Source organism: Balaenoptera physalus (genome assembly GCF_965194825.1).
Source record: "Balaenoptera physalus genome assembly, chromosome: 6".
Lineage (NCBI taxonomy): Eukaryota > Metazoa > Chordata > Mammalia > Artiodactyla > Balaenopteridae > Balaenoptera > Balaenoptera physalus.
This window is the reverse complement of record NC_138885.1, coordinates 84,428,258-84,455,858: the sequence shown is the minus strand read 5'-3', so window position 1 is coordinate 84,455,858 and position 27,601 is coordinate 84,428,258. Positions and strand designations below refer to the sequence as shown.

Sequence of the window (27,601 nt, the reverse complement as noted above, 5' to 3'; positions counted from 1 at the left end):
TAACTGAAAGCAAGGACTCAAAGAGATATTTTTGTGCCAAAGTTCATAGCAGCATTATTTGCAATAGTTAAAAGCTTGAAACAACCCAAGTGTCCGCTGATGGATGAATGGATAAAAAAAAAATGTAGTATATACATACAATACAATATTATTTAGTCTTAATAAGAAGGAAATTCTGACACATTACACAAAGTGAAATGAAAAAATCACAAAAGCACAAATATAATTTCACTTATATGAGGTGCCTACAGTAGAAAAATTCACAGGGACAGAAAATAGAACGCTGGTTTTCAGGGGTTAGAAGGAGGGGGAATGGTGAGTAAGTGTCTAATGGGTAAAGCAGTCAATTTGGAAACATAAAACAAATCCTGGAGATGAATGGTGGTGATGGTTGTATAACAATGTTAATGTACTTAATGCCATAGAATTATACCACTTAAAATTATTAAAATAGTAAATTTTATATTATGTATATTTCATTACAAAAAAAGAGTGCTTCAGGTAGAAAAAGGATGATAACAGATGGATATTTGTATCTATGAAAAGAAAAGTCTGCCAAAAATAGTAAAAAATGAAATTAGAGACTTTTTTCTCATTATACCAGCTCTATGAGAGATGTGATTATCTAAAGCAAAAATAAAGCAAAGTATTGTAGAGTTTATAATATAGGTAGAATAAATATTAATAACAACAACTACAAAAAAAGATGGAGTAAGGATTTTAAATGATGGTTTTAAGTTTGTTACATTAAATGGGAAGTAGCATGATATTATTTGGAGGAAAATTGTAATAAACTAAAAATATATATTTTAAACATTAGGGTGACCACTAAAACATAATAAGAGAAGTGTTAACTAATGAGGCAATAATGGTGATAAAATTAAACAACAGAAAATAATTAATTCAAAGAAAAAGGAAAAAAGGGCCAAAAAAAAAAGGGGGGGCAGAAGGAGCATATTGGGACAATTAAAAAATAGCAAAATGGTAGATTTAAAATAAACTATAATATAAATCAAATTACACCCCCAATTAAAAGGAGAAGATTGTTAGATTGTATGGAAAATAAGATATAAATATCTATGGTCAGTGTGAAACCCATTTAAGTGGGTTCTACACTGCTAGTAGAAATATACAGTCTTACAGCCACTTTGGAAATCAGCTCATTAATCATTTAAACCATTAAAAATATACCTTAAATATGTTCCAGAAATTCCATTCCTAGGTATTTATCAAAATTAAATGAAACCATATGTCCATACAAGGATTTGTATATAAATGTTTATAGCACCTTTATTTGCATTGTCCAAAATCTGGAAACAGTCCAAATGCCACATAACAAATTGTGGTAAATATACACAATAGAATACTACTCAGCAAGAAAACAAACAAACTATATACTCAATAACATGGCTGTATCTCAAAATAATTATATTAACTAAAATAAGACAAAAAAAGAGTACATATGGTTGGTTATACTGTATTATTCCATTTATGTAAAATTCTAAAAAATGCTAACATATCTGCTTTGATAGAAAGCAGATCAGTAACCACTGATCTAGAGGCAGGGGTGGGGTGTGAATGACAAGGGGGCTTTAAGGGTGATTTTTTTAAAAAATTTTCATTATGATGGTGATTTCATAGTTCTATGTGTAAGTTAAAACATCAAATTGTACTCTTTCAAAATGTACAGTTTACTGAATATCAGTTATACTTTAATAGAAATAAAACCTTTTTTTGTACAAAGAAAACACCAAAGCCCAGCTCAAACATCAAATTTAACTATTGAACAATTCAAGTGTTATTCAATTTTTTCCAGAAAAATAGGAGAAGAAAAATATTTTTCAGGTAATCCTATGAGTCTAGATTAATTCTGACACTTAAGCCAAAGGACAGTGCAATAAAGGAGAATACTGGGCAATCTAACTCATGAACATAGAGGAAGAATTCTAAACAACATTTTGAATTATGATGTGTCTTCAAAATTAGAAGAAAATTAGGGAAATGCCTTTACAACATCTGTGCAAAAATACAAAAATTCTTACAAATTAAAAGAGAAAAACAACCCAATAGGAAGAACTGGGCAAAAGAATAAGCAAGCATTTCAACAAAAGCAGAGATATGAATGGCTAAATATAAGAAACAATTCTCAAACATAATAAATGCAAATTAAAAACAGTGAGATTCCACTTAATACCCATTAGCTTGGCAAAAATTATTGTCTGATTATACCCAATGTTGATAGGACGCAGAGCTATATGGACAACAATACACTGATAGTGGTAGTGTAAATAGATACAATTACTTTGGAAAATGCATTACCTTGTAAATTTGGACATGCAATGATCCTATGATCTATCAGTTTGCCTTAGTTTATACTGTAGAAAAATTGTTGCACATATGTTTCAAACAACATGTAAAATAAAATTTATAGCTTTATTTTTGTAATAACAAAATCTAGAAATAATAACATGTCTATAGACAAGAGAATCAATAAATAAATTTTAAAAGTATATAATGGAATGCCATACAGAGTGAAAATAAGCAAATTACAGATGCCCAATACCTGACTGAATATTAGGACCATAATATTAAGTGAGAAAAGCAGAGGACAGAACAGTAAAACTAAAATCAATTATTTTATTTTAAAAGCTTAAAACAAATAAAGCTATTGCCAACTACAAATTGGCACTTGCCATTTACCTCTACAAGGATTAAATCATGAGCCGCTGCAGCTGCTGACCTTCAACACACCTTGAAAGGAGTTCAGGGTGGAGATCAGTAATGAGACACTCTGTGCTCTGGGAAGAACTGGCAGAACAGTTCTTCAGATAGTTAGATATTTTCAGAAGATTTTAAGAGCCCAATTCTTGCACCTCCTCATATCTAGAAAAGCACTAAAATCATTAACGGTGACATCTGCTCCTCGTGACTAGCAGCAAGCATCTCCCAAAATGTGTGCTTGACTGCACGTACCCCCCTTCACTGACATCATATATAGCACTAACCTTCCCCACTACTTCTTTGGAGCAGTTTCTCAGAACCATCTGAAATGCTGTCTCCCAGGCTATATTCCTCATTTTGCCCCAAATAAAACTTAACTCACAACTCTCACGCTGTGCTTTTTTCTTTCAGTCGACACTATATATTCTTACAAAACATGATAAAACAAAAAAATTTAAAAACAAACAAACAAAAATTCAGGGAAAATGTTGCAATAGGGAACTTCAAACATCAGTGTTCTAGTTATTAAAGAAGATGTTGTATTTGTTGCAGGAAGGGGGACTCCTTCCAGGGCCCAAGAGTGGGCTCTTGTCTAACACTCGGAAATGAACTGTCCAAGGAGACACATGTGCTGACAAAGCAAGAGACTTTATTGGGAAGAGGCGCCTGGGTGGAGAGCAGCAGGGTAAGGGAACCCAGGAGAACCGCTCTGCCATGTGGCCGGCAATCTCGGGTTTTATGGTAATTGGGTTAGCTTCCGGGTTGTCTCTGGCCAATCATTCTGATTCAGGGTCCTTCCTGGTGGCATGCACATCGCTCAGCCAAGATGGATTCCAGCAAGAAGGATTCTGGGAGGTTGGTAGGACATATGGACTACTGTCTCCTCTTTCCTTTTGACCTTTCCTGAATTCTTCTGGTTGGTGGTGTCTTGTTAGTTCTGAGTTCCTTACCAGGACCTCCTGTTGTAAGATAACTCATGGAAGTGGTTACTAAGGTGTCTGGCCAGTGTGGGTGGTTGTGGTCAGTGGTTCCCTTAACATATTCATGGGCAGTATGTTGATATTATTATTATTATTCATAGTTAACATATTCATTAGAATAATTCTTTAAATTTTAAGTATTTTATAATACAGAGAAACATGCATGTGTATTTTTCTCATTCTGTCTTCACCAATATATTCAGATGTGGTTAATTCCCATATTACTGAAGAAGAAAAAATGCACAGAAACACTCATGTCATGTATCTAATTGGAATCAAATTGAGATTAGTAACTTTTCTAGTCCTTATATCACTTTGCAGTGAGCATCTTTTTTGAGAAATGGTAGAACATAAGGGAGCAATCTGATAACATGGACATTTCCCTAGACCTCTTTGTGGAATTGGTTCAGTGCCATGGTAGACTCATAAAAGATAGCATTTTAACTAATTTTGGACAGGACCCTTGAACGGGAGCAGAACCTGTCATCCCAAAATATGTTTCTTTGGCATATTTTGGCATAACAGTTATCTTAAATGAATTATTTTTAAGAAACCACAGACACAAGAGAAGTTCTGAAGTTTCTAGTAGAAGTTATTCTTTTGTAAGAGACATTTAAATTTATAAGGAAAATCTCCTTTTGTAAGGACGGCTCCCTCTCTGTGCCAGGAAGAGGAGAACGACTAAATCTCTTATCACTGGAGAAGGCAACTGAATTAAATCTGCATACGAATCATACCCTTGTTTACTGTGTTTTGCCTGATAATCCCCCATAACTGACTTCCCTCCCAGCCAACATCCTGTTTTGTCTTTAGCCCATTTCAGGGAGTTGCCGTTTTCTGAGGTATCTCTCATATATACAGAAGGTATATATGTGTTAGTAAACTTCTGTTTTTCTCCTGTTATTCTGTCTTTTATTATAGGGGGGCCTCAGCCAAGAAGCTAGAAGGGTAGAGGGAAAATTATTTTTCCTCTCCTACACTCTTAAACTTAAGTGTTATAAAATAAAATATAATGACTCTGGCACGGTGCATGGGGGTGGGAGTGATATTGAGACAGGAAGCGGGCAGGGCACAATCTTTAAAAGCCATTGAGGACAGGATACAAGCTGGTTGAACCAATTAGGTCCAAGATTACTTTACTCAATTTAGAACTTGACTTGTCAAGGATAAATAGAAATCCTAAGTGTCTTTTCTGTAACCATTAGTAAAAAATATTTAGCTATCTAGACAGGTGACCCTGATTTGTATATAAATACTCATAAATATGAAGGAAACTGGCCAGAGTAAATTTCAGGTTCATGTGATCTAGAAAATATTCAGTATTAAATTAATATCTGGTATTAGCTTAAGTTGGTTGGTTTGATTAATACAGATGTCCTTAAGAGTCATCAGTGTTAAGTATAATACTTCTGTTGTAACTAGGTTTACTAGAGGTCAAATAAGATCTTTTTACATCTGTTGCAAATTTGTAAGCAAGAAAAATAACTTGGTATGATAAAATATTTATTAGTGAATTAAATGTAAGTGAGATAAGGGTTTTTGGATGAACTTTTTAGGAATAATTCTATTTTAGGAATGTCTACTTAATAATCTCTCTAGATATTTGGAAATTTACTTGAAATTTTGAGTTGTTCTAAATTAAGTGATGGAAGTTTATTGAATAGCTAAAGTCATTCCCAAATAAAATAAGATACTGAAACATCATTTACTAAACAGAGAAACTAAAGGTATTTAGGACTATTAATAAATATGTTTGGTGCCACCTTGAGATATTCTCTATGAGAAAGCACGTTTTTAGAAATTATTGGTATTTACGTTTACTAATCTACAGACTACTGGTGAAGAAGATAGTTCATAGTTGCTTAAAGAGAGTAGGATGTGTGTTTTGAACAAAAGAAGGTATGAGGAAATTATATACAGTTTCTGGAATTTGGATATGTCCTGGTATAATGCTATAGTTCTAGCTGTTATCTTAAACTGTTTTATGTCACAACAGTAACCCAGCTTTTCATTACACTGTAATCAGATGTATAACCATGCCTTTTAAGTCTTTTGTCATTTATAGACAGTTATTGTTGTACTCTGATGCTGTTACAAAAGTGCTTCAACTTCAAGAAGATTCATAGGAAGGCTACAGAAGCAGTTACAACAGTTCCACATCAAGATGATGGCTATATGAAGATTCCAGCCCTTACCACTCTCTGACTAAAAACAAGAAACTGTCCTGCTCCTGGGGCCCCTAGATCAGGCATACAAAGATTTTAATCCCTAACAGGCTGGTTCAACGCCCCTACTCAGCCCTGAAGCAACTACAGAAGACAGACCGTTGCCCCTCTGCTTCCCATAAGATTACGGGAGTAAAATCTCTGAGGCGAGAATGAGATGGGAAGGGGGCTGGGCACAACCTCTAAAACAATGACAGCCATTGAGGACACGATATAAACCGGTTAGACCAGCTAGGTCCATGATGGCAAATGACTGACTTCCACTAGACTTTGAGCCTCAGTATACGCTCATTGTAATACATCAGCAAGTTAAATGACACACCCACAGGCGCCATGACAGTTCTGAGGCCGACCATAAAAGGCCAAAAAGTGGGCGGTGGCCCAATTCCTAGAAATCCCCGCCACTTCCCCAAAATAGTTAGAACAATCCTCCCACTCATTAGCCTATGAAACTACCCACGCCTATAGAAACTGACAACCCAGTGCCCTGATGTCTCTCTCGCCTTCTGAGATGGCCCACACTCTGTCTGTGGAGTGTGTTTCTCCCAAGGCATCCTGGCTTCTGAGATGGCCCGCACGTATCTCCCTGAATAAACCTGCTTTCACTTTACCATGGCTTGCTCTTGAATTCTTTCCTGTGTGAAGCCAAGAACCCACACTTGGCGGCCTGTCCCAGGGACTCACTTGAAACCTGGGATGTGACCATCCTCTCACGCCTCACTTTCTTTCCTGCAGCATCTTTTCTGGCGCCCAACACGGGGCCTCAAAGGGCATAATCTTGATCTGGCTATTGGGCTATGGCTCCCCTCTCGAGGGTGGCTGGGACTTGTCTTGAGCAGCGTAGATTTAAGTAGCCCCTTAGGTGGCGGCTGAAGCCGCCTGCAGGATCTCGCAGAAACGAGTTCTCTGGCCATGAAGGAGCCCACCGAGGCCAAGGCTTTTCTCCCCTTGATCTTTCTCATTCTCCTATAGCTCTATCTCTTTGGACTCCAGAAGATCCACCCAGACGACCACTGGACATCCAGATTAAGACCACACAGCAAGTAACTGACAACTTGGTTGGGTGAGTTCCCCCTGTGGCTCCTCGAGTCCAGTTCCCTCTCCCTACTTGTTCTTAGTCTCAGTCCAGTTCTGGGATGCCAGAACTGTGGCGGGGGCCCAAATTGGGGGACTCCATGAGTCCTCCTCTAGATTTGTGGCCCGGCCCTCCCCAAGTGTTCTCAGGGCTCACAGCCTCATTGCACCCCTGAGCAGACGTTGTGGGCGAGCACTTCCCTTGAGAGGGTCACAGTTCCTTCCCCACCTAGGAAGCTTCGCAGCTGTGTACCTCCCTAGTCCCACTCAGTCTTCCTTCTTACTTTAACCCCCTCGTTGACTGATACTGAGCCTGGTGTGGTGCTCCCTCTTAGGGGTCACATCTAATGGGGAGCCCAGACACCCCTGAGCCGAAGTGTGGGCGAGCACTTCTCTTGTGGGGGTCGCAGGCAGACTTTATCAACCCCTGAATGGAAGTAGTGGGCAAGCACCCTTCTCAGCAGGCTTACGAATCTCTCTTAGGAAGCATCGTGGCTGTACACCTTCCTACCTTTTTCTCCCCCAGGGATTTATACCCCAGATATTGCACCCCTGACTGGAAGTGTGGGTGAGCACTTCCCTCGTGGGGGGTCGCAGGTGGACTTTATCAACCCCTCAGTGGAGGCAATGGGCAAGCACCTTTCTCGGCTTCTCAGCAGGCTTAGAATCGCTTGCCTGGGAAGCATCATGGCTGTACACCTTCCCTCCTGTCCTGGATTTCTCTTACATCCTCCTTCTCTCCTGATTCTTGGACTGTCTATTGATCCTTGAGCCTCTTTGCCAGCTTTGCATTGCCTCTTGTACTTCTGTGGAGAGGTAGCCCTCCTCAACATCACAAGGACCATATCCTGAGGGGAGTTTTTGCCTTGTACTGTTATCACTGCCTTGTAGCCTCCATCAAGGCAGCTCTGTTTCTCTTTCTTTTGTTTCAGTGATAAAGATAATCTGTTTAGTTGGTTCAGGACCAAGGTCTCCTCCCTCCCTCTCTGAAGGATTTAGGCCGTGGGACTCCAGCTGCTTTCTCTCCCACTCACTCTTGCTCCTTTCTTTGACCAATCCAAGGGGCCTCCTCAGGCTTACCAACCAGGCAGATTTCAGGTGCTCACAGGGACCCCACTGTTGACACTGTGAGACCACCAGGACAAATAACTACCATCTGGACAGGATCCATCAGACCCCCGTCTTGTCAAGACACCCTAATTTTAAAAAGGGGGCAACTACAAGCATGCCAAACGACTCCCCACTAGGATGCATATTAGCTAATTGGGGAAAATTTAGACAGGATGGTTTAAGAAAAAATATTAATTTTCTTTTGCAATACTGCATGGCTTCAATACAAACTAGGGGACCAAGAGATCTGGCTAGAAAATGGGTCACTGAATTACAATACCATCTTGTAGCTGAACCTATTTTGTAAAAGGGAAGGGGGGAAGTCCCATACATCCAAATGTTCATGACCCTATTCAAAAATCCAGGTCTATAAGAACTTCTGCCAGGCATGCTTGGCTCATATCCCTTCAAAGTGACTTCTTCCCCCACAGGAGCATGAAGTCTTAGATGATCCCCTTACGAGTCCACCTCACCAAGATCCACAACTTGGAACTCCTTCCTCCCCCATTTCTGAGCGGGGGGGCATGTTCCAGACCATTTATCCCTAATGCCCCATCTGGGGAGCTAGAGACCCCAGACCCCCATAAATCAGTCCCTTGGATTTCGCCTTTGGAGTATTTAACAGTAGATACAGGGTTGAAAAGGCAAAAAAGAGTCAAAGACAACAGCTAACAGCACAATTACTAGAGGCAGCCCGAACCCCTGCACCACCTCAGGGTCACCCTCCCTTGCGAAGACTCATGGTGAGGACAGGATCCAGGAAGCCTGGATCAGAGCTACTGTCTTGCCAAGAAAATATGTTTTAAGTGTGGCCAGGTGGGCCACTGGAAGAATGAATGCTTCTTGTATAGGAAAAGTCCACCGGGACCCGGCCTGATATACAAACGACAGGGCCACTGGAAGCGGGACTGCCCCCAGTCCCAAAGGGGAGTGGGGGCTCCCAAACAAATGATGGCCGTAAAGACTGAAGACTGACAGGGCCTGGGACCCTCCCTGGCTCTCAAAGGACACCTGGTCATTTCTCCAGAGGAGCCTCGGGTAACCCTTGATGTGACAGGTAGGAAAGTTATTTCCTTATTAGATATGGGGGCCACCTACTCTGTGCTGACTTATTGCCCTGGACGTTGTTCTCCCAATTCTGTATAACAGGGATTGATGGAAAGTCCAAAACCAAGCGATTCGCCCCTCCTCTCAACTGCCTGCTAGGAAATTTTACCTTTGCACATCAGTTTCTGCTCATGCCTGAGTACTCCATGCCCTTGTTGTGAACAGACTTGCTTACTAAATTCCAGAAAAGAGCCCAAGCTGGAGACCCTCACAGAGATGGCACCCACCAAGAAAAATAATTGCTCTTGGCAGGAGGAATCTACCTCAGTCCCAAGCCAGAGGAGATCTGCATTCTACCCTATCTAAGTTTTTAAACTATGGGCTGTTAATCTGGTTCACAGTGCTAGAACTAGGTCACTTTCTTCTGCATTCCCCTGCACCAAGACTCTCAATATCTCTTTGCCTTTGAGTGGACAAATCCAGACACTGTAATGCCATGAATGCCTCCACTCTGTGTGCTTATAAAATTCAAGCTGAGGGTGCCTACAGGATAGGAATGAAATGGACAAAAAGTTGGGCTAAAAACTGTCCAGCTACCTTTAGAAATGGAATCACATGAGGCTGTAGGCAAGCCTCCTCAGATCGGATGCATGATTGAGGGCCATAATTTTAAAATTTCTTAAACCCAGGGAGGATCCCCAAAAGTGTTTGTAAATAGAGTACAAAATGGGAGGCCACTGGTCTGATTAAACTAACCATACCTGATAGGAATTTTTAGGGAGGCCTTCTCCCCTAAGCTAAATGAGGGAAAGTAAAACATTCCAACATAGGTAAATGGGTATGTCAGTCCTTCAGTATCATTGAGGTAGCCACCCAATCCTTTGAAGATGAAAATGAAAAAAAAAAAACCAAAAACTGTTCTTGTTTTACAAATCTAGTCTTTACAGGACCAGAGGTGTGGCTCTAAAAATAATCCAAAGCCCACCAATCCTTTTACCACTTCCAAAACCTTCCCTATTTATCTTAAGAGGCTTGTAAGTATTAAACAAAGGGAGAACAAAATCATCCTAGGAGGAATTTGCCTATGTCTTGAGATGCAAATACCCTACCTGGTCTTCTCTGGAACCCTTATCTCTGCCATCTTTTCAAAATGCAAATTTTGAAAATTAGTAAAGACTCTGGAGTGTGTTTCTCCCTTGGCCTCTCACCTTCGGAGATAGCCCACACTCTGTGGAGTGTGTTTCTTGCATTGGCCTCTTGCCTTCTGAGATGGCCGGCACCCTGTCTATGGAGTGTATATCTCCCTGAATAAATCTGCTTTCACTTTACTATGGCTTGCTCTTAAATTCTTTCCAGTGCAAAGCCAAGAACACTTGGAGGCCTCTCCCAGGGACTCGCCTGAGACCTGGGACATGACCATCCTCTCAGGCCCCACCTCTCTTTCCTGCAATAATACAGACTTGGTTCCATTTAGCTCCACATGTGGACAGGTTCATGAGCCATTCCTCCCAAACCATCATCATTCCATCGGCAAAAAGGCCCACTCTTTTTCTTACTTAACATTATTCTTACACTTTAAAAGTGTTGGTGGCAGTTTGGTGGAAATGGAGTTTTGTCTATATAAGGCAAGTTGAATCTGGATGGAGCAAACCTCTCAAGACGTATATGAGTGTCATCCCTATTGAACAGTCAATAGAGAATATGCTCAGTGCTCATGAAGGAATGAATGCTGAAAGAAAAGCCAATGACCCAGGAACACTTCGTAGAGGTATAGCATGATGTTCAACAAAAGGAAACTAGATAGTTTGTGTTCACTGACTTGACAACCATGCAATTCACAGGCTAGGGAAAACAATGGTTCTTGCAAAAATGGTGGTTGACAGTCTCTGTGATTGCTCACTTAATTATGTACAGCAAGGTCCTACTGGGATTGGTTGCCTCTTTTCACACCCTACAAATCTCTGGCCTTCATTATGTTCTCTTACTTTCCACCTCAAATTCAAGCCCCAGGAATTCCTTTTCAATATCAAAGGTAGGAGCTTTACTCCTACTCATAATGTAGTCTCCGTTTGCACTCATATTTCTGCCATGCCACTTATTTCCTAGGCAATAAGCAAATAATGTTCTTACTTGGGTCACTGCAGGAAAACCAACTAATAAAAGAAAATACTAAACATAATTATTTGGACTATCCCTTCACATTATGATCTAAGATTTCAACAAGTATTTTATTTATAATCGTAGCTGTTTCACTAACTGTTCATAGCAGACCAGGTAGTAAGGGGCTTTTGCTGAATAAATTGAAACCATAATGGGATTTTTCTGGATAGTTTGAGATATCTCTTTAAATGTAACTTTATTCCTAAAATGATAATAATCACTTTTTAGTTCATTTTACTTAATATTGACATTATTTTGTAAATAATAGCACTCTATTGACTTTGTAATAGTAGTATCTACCTAATAAAAAGATGATTTAAACGTGAGGAAAAAAGAAGCTAATATGCTTTCATATATGATATCATATTGTATTTTACCCTTAAAACAAAGTAAAATGAGCCTTATTTCATATATAAGGACTTCAAACCCCATATAGTATAAATAACATAAAAACATACATTCAAGGTAAGAGCTAATAAGTGGCAAAATTAAGTGACTGATTGATTCTGAAGACCATACACTTATCACTCTACAACACTACTTATAACATAGGGCTAGGTATGAAAGAAGAGAAATAAATGTCTATTGCTTGATTATTGTTTTATATTACAAGCTTGAAACATTCCATCCTTATGTACAAAGTAGAACTATTCCTGTAACTAAATTCTAAATCTCTTTTAAAAAGTATAGCAATATAAGGTTCAATGAACAATGCAGACTCTAACAATAAATAACAGTTTTTTTTTATTGGTTTTTATATTTGCAGTGATATTTAAGTACTATAGTAGTTATCATTCTAATTCACAGTAATTACATTGTTTTACTATACTTCTTGAAGTACTTCATGCAGGTGATTGTTTCTGCAATTTTGTTTTATACAAATTAACTTACAACTTATTTTGAAATGTAAATTAATGCTACTAAAGCCACAGATTTACACTTAACACAATGTTTAAACATGTGTTTTAAGTGGTACTATCTCTGGTAAAATACAGCCTAATTTTCAACTTTTCCCTGCAATATTTCTGAAAGAAAATTAACCAAATATCAATTGAAATGTTCTTTTATATCCTTTAAAAATATGTGATTAATATTAATTTTAACTCTGAGTTTTTAAATGACTCCAGAGAAAGTGGATATTGTTACAGCAAAAACAGCTCTAACAGCTGTTAAAATTTTACCTGGTAAAATCTCCACTTGAATTCACCTCTTCAAAGATAATTTCAGTAGTGCTGAACTATATACAACTAACAGGTGACTATTTAAAAAATTAAAGTTGTACCATAGCTTAAAGAAAACTTTTTTGAATTAGGAGTTAAATTCAAATTAGTCAAGTGTCCCCTGTGATTAATTAGAAGAAGATTTGGAAGTGCTAATTGTGCCACTAGGGAATCTTTAAAGATGTTTCTGCACTTGCTTTGAAGTTTTGTCAAACAAAGGGACATGGAAAATATTTGTATGTGTGATGCCTATATGTATATAAGCACTATCACAATCGTGAAAGATATTATAATAAAAGGAGCACAGCTATGATTCTATCTAAACCTAATCACATTACTCCTAGAAATCTAATTTTTAAAGTATATTTCCATTATTTTATTGTAAACTAAGTATACCAATTTAAATCACTATTAAGTTATTTAAGATTCTTTATAATTTAGGGATATGTCTAAATCAGCTTTATTAAGGAAATAATTGTTGAAGGGCTATGCTTTGAGATCCATGTTGTTCTACTGTATAAATTAGCATGGGGAGATGTTATTTGGTTAATACAAAAATATAAAAGCTGATGTTCTAAGAGTCTGGATATTAAAAAGTATACGTATAGTTGTAAAAGTGATATAAAAAAAAAACAAGATGGACATGTAAAGTGTATTGTTTGTTTTCCTACTAACAAATGAGGACTGAACTCAGGATTTCTCCTGCTTAACCTTACTACACTGAAATCCATCATTGATTTATTGTAAGATCCTAGGAACTATAATTTCCAGAATCCTTTTTGGGGTAAAGTTAAAGAAAATCCCAGGTGAATCTTTCTTATGCTCCTGGTTAGTTCCCTCAGAGTAAAACAGGTATATAAAAATACTTACACCATTTTATTTGTAGCATATATTCATTCACTTTGTGAACTAAGCCCTTCGGTTTTCCTAACTACACAACAGAATTTTTAAAGCTAAATGTAAAGGTATTGGCAAACAAGCTGGTCTTCATTCAGGAGAATTTTATTAGTTTCCTATTAGAGCTATAATGAATTTCCACAATTAAACGATTTCTAACAACAAAAATTTACTATGTTATAGTTTTGGAAGTTAGAAGTCTAAAATGGGTCCCTAGGGATGTATACTTTCTGAAGGCTTTAGTGGGACATCCATTTCCTTGCCTTTTTTAGCTTCTAGAGGCTACCTACATTCCTTGACTCTTGCCTCTTCCTCAGTCTTCACAGCCAACAGGGTAGCATCTTTTCTCCTCTCTGACCTCCTGCCTCCCTTTTAGAAGAAGCCTTGTAATTACATCAGGCCTACCTGATATAATCTCCCTATCTCAAGATCCTTAACTTAATCATATCTGTAAACTGCCTTTTGCCATGTAAGTTAACATATTCACAGATTCTGAGGATTCAGTTATGGACATCCTTGGTGGGACTGTTCAGCCTACCTCAAGAGTCATTAAAATTATTTAAAAAGAAATAGTTGCTGCTAATTTCCATGACCATTACATGACATTGCCCATTAGCAACAGCTCTAATACAAACTTGAGCTTATAAATTCAAACTGTCAAATATGTAACTTTTGATTTTGTCCTTATATTAAAAATTTTATTTTCTTCCTCTATGATGCTTAAATACACATAGAATTTCTCTCCATTGCAGTAGTTACAGCTATATCTTTAGGGTGCTCCTCCACCAAGTTCTATTATTGAAGTTCATCCTTGCTAAAAAACCAATATTTAAAGTCAGAAGATCTCAGAGACTCTACAAATTTGGCTGAAATTTATCCAAATAGGTAAACTTGATTTTTCTCATTTGTTGATAAATGTGAACACATACCTTCTTCGGATGAATGTACCCAAATGATTGTTTCCTCTAACATTCCCTTTTCCTCCTCTGAGCTGATCTTCCTCTGAGCTGATCTACCTCTTTTTGCTACTTTAGCATCTTGGACTTACCTCCAATGATATTATTATCCTAATGTATTTAAGCTTTTGCACCCTTATTGAATAGATTGTTAGCTTTATAACATATTATGTCTTATTTTTATTTCCTTATAGCTCTTATAGTGCCTGGTACATAGTTGGTCCTAAATAAATATCATTGGAACAAAACTGAACTAAATATTTTTAGATATAAAAATGTCCTAATAGATTTTTATAAAACAAGGAAAACACTGACTCTTAAATCTAATAAAGATAATACAAAAAAATAAAACTATAAACCAATATGGTAAATAAATATTGATGCAAAAATATTACAGAGTATCATAAAAGAAAACACAATGTCACATTAATTAAATAATACAGAATAATCAAGTGATGTTAAATCCAATAATTCAAATTTGACTCAATATCAGGAAATCCATTAATATCATATAGCATATTAATGGATCTAAGTGGAAAAACAAGGAATATACTTATTGCCATAGCTGCTGAAATTATTTCAACAATATTTTAACAAACACTTCTGATATTATTAAAATCCAAAAATAAAAAAATTGAGAGATCTTTTATTACTAGTCAATATCTTACATGCACAGAAAACATTAGAGACATTTTCACTAAAATTAAAAAAGGCTGACTCCTCCTATTTCTGCTACTGTTCAACATTGTACTAGAGGTATTAGTCAATGCAATTAGACAGGAAAAAAAAAAGTTCACACATTGCTGGTGGAAATGAAAAGTGGCAAATCTGCTGTGGAGGAGAATTTAGCAATACCAAACAAACCTCATATGAACTTAACTTTGGACCCAGAAATCCCACTTACAGGGAGTCTGAAGATATATCTCCAACAATAAAAATTTAATAAGGAGAAATAATGCAGGCTTATAGCCTTGTTCACAGTTTCAAAATACTGCAAAATATTAGGAACAAACAAAATACCTATATATGGAAGAGTAATTAACTATAATATATTCACAAAAGGCTATCCTATGTAGTGTACAATAGAAGAAGGGAATCTCTATGAACTGACATAAAGTTATTACAGGAATATACTGATAAATAAAAAATGGGGAGGGGGAAAAGCAATAAATAATCCAGAGTATGTTACCTTTCATATAAGAAGAAAGAGGATATAAAAATATTTTTGATTTATTTTTGTCAAAGAAATTACATGTGCAGGAAATAAGAAATGAGATTTAATACTTATATAAAATGAGAATGAGGTAAAAAGGAAGTGGGATTTGTGCAATGCAGCTAAAGCAGTGCTTTTATAATTTTAATTTATAAAAGCTTTTTAAAATTTGTAGCATTAAATTTTTACAGAAGAAAGGTCTCAAATTCTAAATCCTGAATTTTAATCTTCTAACTTAAGAAAATAGAAAAAGAAGAACAAAATTATCCTGCAGAATTGTGCAGTGAGATATTAATATGAGTATTATTTCAAGATTTCTTAAAGTTTTTATAAAATCTTTTCCTCAAAAATTTCATGATTAAAAGTTTATTTTTTATTATGCCATCTTTTAAATGTCTTTAAAATTAGTTGGCTTAACTAAATGTAATAATTACCCTGCATATTTTCTTTGAAATTACTTAGCTACATTGAATTTTTTACCATTTTCCTAAATTTTGTTTTTCCTGTACTATCTTGATACTAAAGTGCAAAGAATCAAGTATTTTTCTAAATAGCATTGCCATTAATATTCATATGTATTTGTATTTAAAGATCATATTTTAATTCAATCAAAAATATCAAAACTATATAGAAATATCTTTGATATATCACTATTAAAAACCTATATTAAAGTCATTCCTAATTTTGATATATATTTGTAAGTATCAGGATATTTTATTTTTCACTTGTAAAGAAAAATTAAATCAAAGAGGGGGCACATGCCTGAAACTTCTGAAGAGATTTTGCCAAAACATTTTCCTCATCTTCCTTTTTCATAAAACCATACTGTCTTCTAAAAATAAAACAAAAGGAAACTCCATTCCAGAATGGTAAATACATGTTTGTTGATTTTTTTCCTAAATTCCAGTATTTCAGCTTTGATTATGTATGTATGTACATATATATGTATGTATTTAATAGTATCACTTATTTTGTTTTATAAGCTGAAGTTAAAGTCTCAAGTCATATTTTAGTATCCATATAATCACTAAATATATTTAGTTTATCCATATGAAACTAAGATAGAGTCACATTAACATCAGATTAAATTAAATTATGTTAATAGTACATATTTAATTGACTTTAAAAGTAATATGTATTATTAAAAAATGTAACTTTATCATTGCCTTGAAGTTTATAGTAACTATTTCCTCTAGTCTTGTTATTCTTATATTCTTTAAAACAAAACTTTTCAAATATTTTGCAGATTATTTTTTAGTGGATAGCAAACTCTTCATTTTCTTTTACCCTTTACTGTCACTGATGTTTTGTTAAATTTCTCATTATTCTAAATAAACTCAATTACTTTCAACCATCCAGCCTTGCTCTTTACTACCCTTCTCACACCCTTTATGTGGGGCATGCTGTCAGAAAAATAATGCTAGTTGACAATAGTGCTATTTATAAGGTTTTAATTTGTATTTACAACTAGCATGCATATTTACAACTTTATCAAGGAAATAAATTAATACTTTGGAAACTGGAATTGCCCCTTTATGCATTTACCTCTTTTATACATTCTGCTACCTGTTTCTTATTCAAGGACTAGTTACTGTTAGAGATGTCTGAAAAATGAAAGGGTAATACTTTTAACTTGACTCCTGAGAGTGTAATGATTTTTAGCAATGTTCATGTTTCAGGCATTTGACAGTATATACAGTGTCACTTGTTTCTTTAAAGGGATGTTATTATACAAGTGTTTCCTACTTCATTCTTTAAACACCTCCATATTATTTTTATTAGACGTGTTTGCAAAATAAGCACACTGTTATTGTATAGGTAAGTACACGACCTGCAAAATCTTCCCCTCCCATACATATTAATAATATCCCTTTAGAAATGTCACAGTCATTGGAGTTGTTAGAATTGCTCAGACCTCTCTTTTCTTGATGCTTTATTTATTTAGCTAGTCAGTAAATCTTCAGAGGATGGCAGTGGTCAGTTACAGTACAGTAGCCTATTCCCTTTAGCTAAGATGCATTCTGGGAATAATTAATCTACAAACTATGCAATTTTGGAAAAGTTAATTAACCCCAGTATACAAAAATAATCTTAAATGAAAATGGAAAAGTGGGATAATGATAGTATATATTCCTTGGTTAGAATGAATAATATATATTCTTTGGTTTGTTATGTGGATTAAATTATTTCATATTAGCATAGTACTATACATCTGGTTTTCTGTTTTTGTTTTGTCATTTATTTATTTTTTAAATTGAAATACAGTTGATATGGACTATTATGTTAGTTTCAGGTGTATACCATATTGATTTGGCATTTAAATACATTACAAAATTATAACCACAGTAAGTCTAGTAACCACTGTCCCCATGCAAAGTTATTACATTATTGACCAAATTTCTTATGCTATATATGACATCTCCATGACTTATTTATTTTATAACTGGAAGTTGTACCTCTTCATCTCCTTCATCCATTTTGCTAATCCCCCACACCCACTTCTCCTTTGGCAACCACCCATTTGTTCTCTGCATCTATGAGTCTGTTTTCCTTTTGCTATGCTCACTCATTCGTTTTGTTTTTTAGATTCCACGTATAAGTGAGATCATATGGTATTTGTCTTTTTCTGCCATCATGTGATTGCTCTAGGTAGGGCAGCCTCCCCATGTGGATGGCTATGCCACCTAGCAGCATGTGATTGCTGCAGGCTCGCTGGTGGGTGGAGCAAGTTGCTCTGCTAATAGGCCAGAGGGAGGATTCCAAAATGGCACTTGCCAGTGCTGATGTCAACATGGTAGAATGAGACCCCCAAAAATGACTTCTGCCAGCTCCTCCATCTCCAGGGGGACCAACAGCTGCCTCCAGCCTCTATGGGAGGCTCTCCAAGATCAGCAAATGGATCTGACCCAGTCTCCTTTCAGACTACTGTCTCTGTGCTGGGACTTGGAGAATGTGAGATTTTGCACACATGCTTTAAGAGTGGACTCTCTGTTTCCTAGCCCTCCAGCTTTCCCAAATATAAGCCCCACTGGTTTTCAAAGCCAGACATTCTGAAGGCTCGTCTTCCTGGTGCAGGATCCCCAGGCTGGGGACCCAATGTGGGCCTCAAGCACCTTGCTTCTTGTGGAGGACCTCCATAGTTGTGATAGCATTCTTATTTGTGGGTCACCAACCTGAAGGTGTGGGTCATGACTAGACCACAACTCTGCCCCTCCTATCCGTCTCATCGTGGTTCCTTCTTTATGTCTTCAGTTGTGAAAAATATTTTTCTGCTAGTCTTCAGGTTGTTCTCACAGATGGTTGCTCTGTAAGTAGTTGTAATTTTGGTGTGCTCATGGGAGGTGTGTTCAGGATCTTCCTGCTCCAGTATCTTGATTTTGCCCCTCCTATCTGCTTTTTAATTAAATAAGTTTTAGAAGCTATACAATTGTGAGTTATATATTTTTTCCTAAATGTTGTCTGCAATGTTCTACCCTCAGAACACAACACGCACTTTCTTCTGTTAACTTAAATATTAGCTCTGCAGAGAGCTCTTTAACCAACCTATGTAAATTAGGTAGCCTTTAACTAGCTTTGCATTTATGTGTGTTATGTGTAAACATATGATATCAGTTCTTTTCTATATATACCTATGAGTAAAATTGCTGGGCCATATGGTAACTCTGTTTCACAATTCAAGGAAGTGCCACATAGTTTTCCAAAGCAACTGCACCATTTTATATTCCCATCAGCAATGAAAGAGAGTTCCAATTTCACCACATTCTCATCAGCGTTTGTTATTGTCCATCTTTTTTATTAAAGAAATACTAATTGGTGTAAAAAAGTATTTCATTGTAGCTTTTATTTGCATTTTCCTAAGAATAATGATGTTGAACATACTTTCTTGTGCTTGTAGGTCATTAGTATAACTACTTCAGAGAGGTGTGTATTCAAATCCTTTGTCCATTTTCAGTTGGGTCATTTGTTTTATTATTGAGTTGTAAGAATTCTTTATGTATTCTGAATACTTTTATACTATTTATGCTCTACAAATACTTTTTCCCATTCTGTTAACTGTGTTTTCACTCGCTTAATGGTATAATTTGCAGTATGAAGGTTTTAAATTTTTATGTAGTCCAATTTATCTATTTTCCTTTCTTTTTTTTTTATTTTTTGCTTGTGCTTTTGCTGTCATATCTAAGAAACCATTGCCTAACCTAGGGTCACAAGCATTCACTCCTACAATTTCTTCTAAGAGTTTCATAGTTTTAGCTCTTAAATTTGGGTCCATAATCCATTTTGAATGAATGTTTGTAGATGGCGTAAGGAAGAGTTCCAATTTCATTCTTTTTCACATGGATATTTGGATGTCCTAGCACCATTTGTTGAAAAATTTGTTGTTGCCTCATCAAATTGTCTCAGCAATCTTAGATATATGAGTGTATTTTTAGAGTTTCAATTCTACTCCATTGATCTGTATGTTTATCCTTATGCCACACTACACTATCTTTATTAGTGTAGCTGTGTAGTAAGTTCTGAAATTGGAGACGTTGAGTCCTCCAAACTTGTTTTTTAAAGGCTGTTTTAGATATTCTGGCCCCTTTCATTTCCACATAAATTTTAGGACTTGCTTGTCAATTTCTGCAAAATACAAGTTGGACTTTTGATAGAAATTAAGTTGAATCTATAGATCAATGAACGCAAATATTTCTTTTATTAAACCCAGGATTTTGAGCAAAACAATCCTATCTCATAATATGGCAGTAATGTCAATAGTGATTTTTATAGTTTTGTTCTATTTTATTTGTGTTTCAGGTATAATATAATTGTATGAGTGTTCTACCAAAAGAATGTATTTTATGTCCATACACATTAAACATATTTAAAATAAAAATATGAGAGTATTTTATAAAAGTGCAAAACTGAGAATCATTGAGGATTTATTTGTCTTTAAAAAGGTACATATATACAATGGAATATTACTCAGCCATTAAAAGGAACGAAACTGGGTCATTTGTAGAGATGTGGATGGATCTAGAGACTGTCATACAGAGTGAAGTAAGTCAGAAAGAGAAAAACAAATATCATATATTAACACATACATGCAGAATCTAGAAAAATGGTACAGATGAACCTATTTGCAAAGCAGAAATAGAGACACAGACGTAGAAAACAAATGTATGGACACTAAGGGGGGAGGGGGGGTGGGATGAATTGGGAGATTGGGATTGACATGTATACACTACTACATAAAAAACAGATAACTAATGAGAACTTGCTGTATAGCTCAGGGAACTCTACTCAATGCTCTGTGGTGACCTAAATGGGAAGGAAATCCAAAAAAGAGGGGATATATGTATATATATAGCTGATTCACTTCACTGTACAGCAGAAATTAACACAACATTGTAAAGCAACCATACCCCAATTTAAAAAATAGGCAGTTAAAAAACAAAAAGGCATCATTCAGGCCTGAGAAACATTATTTTGGGAAGTAAAAGGTCACTTCTAATTGAAGGAATTGAGAAAAAAGTCAGTGGAAAAGAAAACATGTTATATGTTCAGGAAGAAATGGCCTGATTTTTATGTGAAGTTTGGAGAGTCTGTTTCCAGGTAAACTACAGGGATGAAAAAATATGAAGCACAGAGTAAGATGGCAGACTAGGAAGCTCCAAGCTCTTGTTTGCCTACAAGAAGAAACATCAAAACAAACAAACAGGGACTTCCCTGGTGGTCCAGTGGTAAAGAATCTGCCTTACAATGCAGGGGACACGGGTTCGATCCCTGGTCAGGGAACTAAGATCCCACATGCTGTGGGGCAACTAAACCCATGCGCTACAACTACAGAGCCCAAGTGCCCTGAAGCCTGCATGCCACAACTAGAGAAGAGAAAACCTGCATGCCACAACTAGAGAGAAGCCCACGTGCCTCAACAAAGATCCCGTGTGCTGCAACTAAGACCCGACACAGCCAAAAATAAATTAAATAAATAAATAAATAATAAATAAATCTTTAAAAACAAACAAAAACACCACCTGTCTGAATCAACTTTGTTGGAGCTCTAGCAAACAAAAGTTTATAGAAAGTAAGGGAATATCCAATTAAGAAAAAGCCATCTTCAGAATGATAGAAAACTTGTGAAATTTTATTCATCTACCCCCAACCCCCAACCAACCTCAGTGGCAGTCTTGGTCTTGGTCCTAAATGGTGGCAGCCCAGGGTCCCCAGTTCCCTCCCTCCAAAAAGGAGGGAACAAAGCAGACTTTGTTTGCAAATTATTGTGTACATCTGTTCTAACCTGTCTGGAGGATACCTGGAGGATGGACTTGCTCATCTCTAACTCACAAAATTCAAATGCAGGTAGGAAAGCTGGTGGGGATTGCTTATAAGGGGACTATAAACCCACAGACTCCTGGACAGGAGATGCCGGGTACAGACATACAGTAGACCACCTAGGCCTGGAAAAGAAGCTTTGGTGAAACTCTGGGAAAGGTGAACAACCTAAATGTACGCCAATAAAGACGGAGGGAAGGAAGGAAGGAGGGAGGGAGGGAGGGAGGGAGGAAGGAAAGAAGGAAGGATGGAAGGACAACCAATGATACAAAATTACCACCAGAAAAACAGCTCTATCTATTTTGACTCTGCAGTCTAAAATATATAAAGTGCTATATAGAAAGATTTTTTTTTAAAGTGAAACAAAATTTCCTGTCTTCTCCCACAACGCCAACTCCTATAACCTTCATGATTTGCTTAAACTCCAGCAAAGGTATTGCTGTTTGTCTTTCACATTTGCCTAAGGTGTCCCCTTAGGTGACTATGAAGTGATGAAAAGTCTATTGCTCTATCTCTTCCCTTTACAACACGAAGTATCATTAAATGTAAACTATTACAAATTGCAATCTTTTAACACTATTGAAGATGCATTTCTGAGGTATTTACCAGTTCTGCAGCAATAAGTCAAGACTAGAATATCACAGTTACTTCCATAAAATACTAATGTTGCATCTTATGGGGAGAAAAGGATGCCACGGAACTATTTTGAAAGGCTATTTTATCCTGTTTCTATGAGTTTTATTATTTTCATAATTATAACAAACTAGTAAAAACAATTTATAAATTAGCAAGGGCTGATCATAATTTTCACAATAAATATAGCAGTCTTATACTATCAAATTTAATGAAAGAACTTAAGGAGAAAGCAGCAGCATGCATGATAGTTCATAAATGAGAAAATATTCATCTAGAAGAAAGAATATCTCCATGTTAGAGCAAGTTGGTGCCAAAACATAAATAAATGTTACTTCCTTTTTCTTCAGCATATAGAAAAATGAGTGGGTTTACTCTTCTTCCCATTAGGAAAGAAGAAGAGTAAACTTAGGATACCAAGAACCTAGTTTCTCAAATTTTCTATTTATAATAGCTCACTTCAAAGAGTCATTTCAGAAAATAAATTAGACAAAAACAGAGAAAGTTCAAAAGAAATATGACTTTGCCATCTCAATTTTGAAAATGTTAATGATCTGCATATACTATATGCATTTACTTCTTGGATAAAGCCACTGGTTAACAGGCACTAGGCAAATTTTAAAGTTGTAAAAGAATATTTTTTCCAAGATGGTTTTTAGTATAATAGACAATATGAAAATAAAGTGTGTTTATAAATATAGGCTTAAAGCCCTTTAGTCATGGAGAAGCATGTGATTTGACTCTAGATCATTCAGTGGTAGACTGAACTTGTAGACCTGGGTACCTGTAACCTTGCAAAGGGCCCATTGAATCAATATCAAGTTTTTCAAGGAAACAATGGAGGAGTGTACAAAGTAAGATCAGGGCTTCCCTGGTGGCCCAGGGGTTAAGAATCCGCCTGCCAATGCAAGGGACACTGGTTTGAGCCCTGGTCCAGGAAGATCCCACATGCCGCGGAGCAACTAAGTCCGTGCACCACAACTACTGAGCCTGAGCTCCAGAGCCTTCGAGCCACAGCTACTGAAGCCCATGTGCCTAGAGCCCATGCTCCGCAACAAGAGAAGCCACCGCAATGAGAAGCCCACGCACAGCAAAGAAGACCCAACGCAGCCATAAATAAATAAATAAATAAATAAATAAATTTTAAAAAATAAAAAGGGAAATCTCTTTTAAAAAATAAAAAAAGAAAGTAAGATCAGCAAAATACTCTTGTGCTGCTACAAGAAACATGAACTAATATGACATGAAAACAGAGTTTAAGGAAAGATTCAATTGAACAAGTATTGAGAGATATCTGTACGTACAATAAGAAATATGCTTACTTCTAAGTACACAGAGATATATTACATTTTCTCATAATTTCAAGTTTGCAGCTGGTAGAAGTGACAAACATGTCATTGGAATGTATTGCAGTATGTTGTGACATTGTTATAAGTGCAAAAATAGAAGTACGTATCCCAGGTACAGAGATAGTGTGAAAGAGAACATTGACTCTTCTAGGGAAAAGAAGGGGGAGATAAAGTCTTTCTTAGTGAATGATTAAAAAGATTAGTTTCTAAAAATGTAATTGTGTATGGGAAAGAAATATAGACTAGTGAAGAGAAAGAGTAAGTATTGTAGCAAACAGTATGGTTTGCCCAGGAAAATATAATACCACTAGCATTGTTGTAGTATAAAGTGAGGGAGAGGAAATGGCAGGAGGTGAGGAAGAGACTGAATGGAGTCAGCACATGAATTTATGTGTATGACATGTGAAAGTCTGGGACTTTATCTCTTAAATAAAAGGGAAGCAATAGAGACTTAAAGAGAGATGATGTATAATTAGAACTGCTGTTCATAAAGCAGGTTGGGTAAGGAAGGGACTAAAGTGCTGAGACTGAAACAGGGAAAGGAAGTAAGTGGCTACTGCAATACTCCAGTAGATATATGGAGAAAGTTTCTATCAGGTAGTGCTACAGATAAAAAGAGAAAAAGGCAGCCAATGGAAATACAGTAACTTGGAAGAAAAAAAGAACAGGACTTAGCTTATACAGAAGTATGTAAGAAAAAGGAAGATGTAAAGGATTAATTTCAGGTTTCAGAATTTGAAGTGTGGGAGATGATGTTATCAATGAAAATACAGGATGTATCAATGGAATACAAGAGGACAGTCTGGACTCAGTAGGATTTAATAAGTTTATATTGGAGCATATTGAGTTTTGGGTTAGTGGAGGCATAAAAATGCCAATGTCCAGTGGTCATTTAAATAAGTCCAGGGTCCTCAAGGAGATTAAATTAAACAACATGTTGGTTAGGGTGTATAAGACATTACTAGCCAATAAATTACTCAATCATTACATGTTTGTAGAGGTAAAATTATTGCTATAAAGCAAAATAAAGATAGTGGTTACTTCTAGGATAAAGGGAGGGGTGCAATGTCAGGAAAAGACACCAACAAGTGCTTCTGAGTCTCTGACATTGTTCTATTTCTTGGCTTACGTTATAGATTACACAGGTGTTTTCTTTATAGATGTGTGTTGCGCTGTATATTTATGTTTATGCATTTTTCAGCTTGTGCATTACATTTGTCATGAAGAAAAGTTTTAAAGGTAAAGTTAGAATTATACTATTTTCTGGTGACTCATGGGTTGGTGGCTTTTATATTTCAGGAGTTTAATGGACTAGTTTCCTCCTGAGACATGTAAATTTATATATTGATGTTCATTTGCAGGTACAAGTTTTTATATATAATTTCTAATGGTGTAAATACGATTTTGTTTATTTGTTTGGTGTGTAAAGACTACTGGAATCTAGAAAATACTATGATGGATATAAAGAAAATATTTGAAGAAAGACATTATGTAAGTGTATTAATTAATAAGCTTAGTGGAAAAGCAATAAAAATATTATTCAATGCCCAGATATGTAAAGATGATGATAGGTAGGTAGGTAGATAGATAGATAGATAGATAGATAGATAGATAGACAGACAGACAGATAGATAGATAGACAGACAGATGATAGATAAAAAGTGAACCTATATTCACTGGTGATTCTTCTCAAATGTAGGTTGAATTCAACTAAGTCTCTAAAGATCAAGTCTTAGTAATGCTAACAAGCCAAACTCAGTGATCTCAGAAGCAAAAAATAATTGATGACAGGCTAATTACTAACAGATTGTTCTTACTGATGTGAAGAAAATCTAAATCTAAGACAGAATTTCTGAGTTTACAGTAAAGTATAAAAGTGTGTGATTTAAGTCATGGCAGAAGGAAATGGTGGATTATGTAAGTACAAGGGAGGGTGCTTTTCTGTCATGTAATTTCACCATTAAAAATACCCAGAATTAAACAGTCATTGAAGGGGCTGCTCTTGGGAAGAGGATTTGACATTGATTAAGATGGTTCTCTTAGTCTGAGGGATTTAGCACTAAGCCATTAACAGCCAAATTTCCCAGCAACTGAGGTAATATGCTTTAGATCTGAGAGGAGCCTTCCAGCTCCACTACAATCGATGAAACCTGATTTCAGATTCAAAAATAAACACTTGAATAAACAAAGCAGACCAATGCATGACATTTTAAATATATTCTTAAGGTTAACATGGTGATACTTATTTTTCTATATCTCAGGAGTTGCTTTGCTAATGTACTGAATTCTAAAGATCTTTTTAGAGTATTATGTTCTCTATGGTTTCAGATATTATCGGTTTGTTACTATTTTCCAATTGCATTTGTAAGGCCCAACCTCTTTCTCTTTCTTATTAAAGTGGCATAAATACCATTAAATTGATGAAACAGCTAAGTGTAAAAATGAGGGTGATTCTTTTGTCCTCTGCAATAACCTCCCTTATGCTAGATTTCTGATTTGTTGGCCTTTATTGACAGAAGAAAATACATTTTGTGAGCATGTCAGCTAAAGATAGCATTTATAGCTTCTAAATAATTAGGTATTGATTAATTTCACCAGGAATATATGGGCCATTTTTTTCAAACTTGCCCATTCTTAAAGATCATATAATTTCAGCTAGAGAAATCATAAAACAGAGGCTCAATTCTTAATAGCTAGCTCCTATTGTCTATCTTCCATAATTTTATGTGTGAGATGCAACTGCCCCAAGGAGCACATGGATGATAGCTTCAGTTCTGTTAAACTTCTTAAATCTTCATTCTTATACAGGGAAAGTTAGAAGAAAGGGTTGCCAGCTTCTTCTTCCAAACTTTAAGTTTATATAGTTAGAGATGAATATACACATTGACAAAGGTCTAACATCCAAGTAAGATATGATAGGCTACATGCCACTAGGAAAAAATAACAGCAGATCCCAAATACTGGTACTCTCAAATGGGAGAGGTAAATATTTTTTAGCAGACATTCATAAGGTCAGTGCCATGGTCAGAAGTTGACGGTCATACCCCTGCTTGAGTAATATCCTTTTCATCATTATGGTGGGTATTAGAGAGGAAATTATACTTTATTCTATCTTTTGGATATTTCTACCTTTAGACATATTAAGAACCATATTAAGAACATTTTGGTGATATATAGACATAGACATATACAGAGTAATAGATGTAAATCTACAGATACACAAATAACGACCAGTACAAGACATAGATATAGTAGCCACCTGCTAAAAACAACCATAAATTTCTATTATATCAGGTAATGTTTGGCATGTTAGTGGTTAAAATGTTGGCTGAATCTTCAAAGATTTCTGTACTCTGGAAAGATTAATATAAAGCTGGTTTCTCTCCACTGGAAAACAAAACAAACAAAAAAAGGGGAAACACTCCCCTAAATTTATCTATGCAGCAATCAGTTAAAAAGATAATTATAGTCTCCCAACTCAAGAAATTGTTTTAGTGGTTTTTAACACAAACAATCCTGTTATTAATAAGTCAAGCAATTTTGAGGTATATAAAGTTAATAATCACTCCTTCCTTTCTTCCAATTCTTAAAGTGGCCAATGGGACATATCTTTCCATCTGTTTTTCTATGTTAACATTAAAAATTATAGAATTAGTAATAAGTCATGCAATTTTGAGGTATATAAAGTTAATAATCACTCCTTC

The 27,601-nt window shown here is 36.0% G+C and overlaps 1 long non-coding RNA gene across 2 annotated transcripts in view; it reads right to left on the bottom strand.

Moving 5' to 3' along the window:
* Positions 1-1,613: 1,613 nt before the first annotated feature.
* LOC309663432 overlaps positions 1,614-27,601 on the bottom strand; it is a 173,555-nt gene continuing 147,567 nt past the window's right edge. For both annotated transcript variants that reach the window (XR_014265267.1, XR_014265268.1), the window contains one exon: positions 1,614-2,883. This is a non-coding gene — a long non-coding RNA (uncharacterized lncRNA). The remainder of the gene's footprint in view (positions 2,884-27,601) is intronic.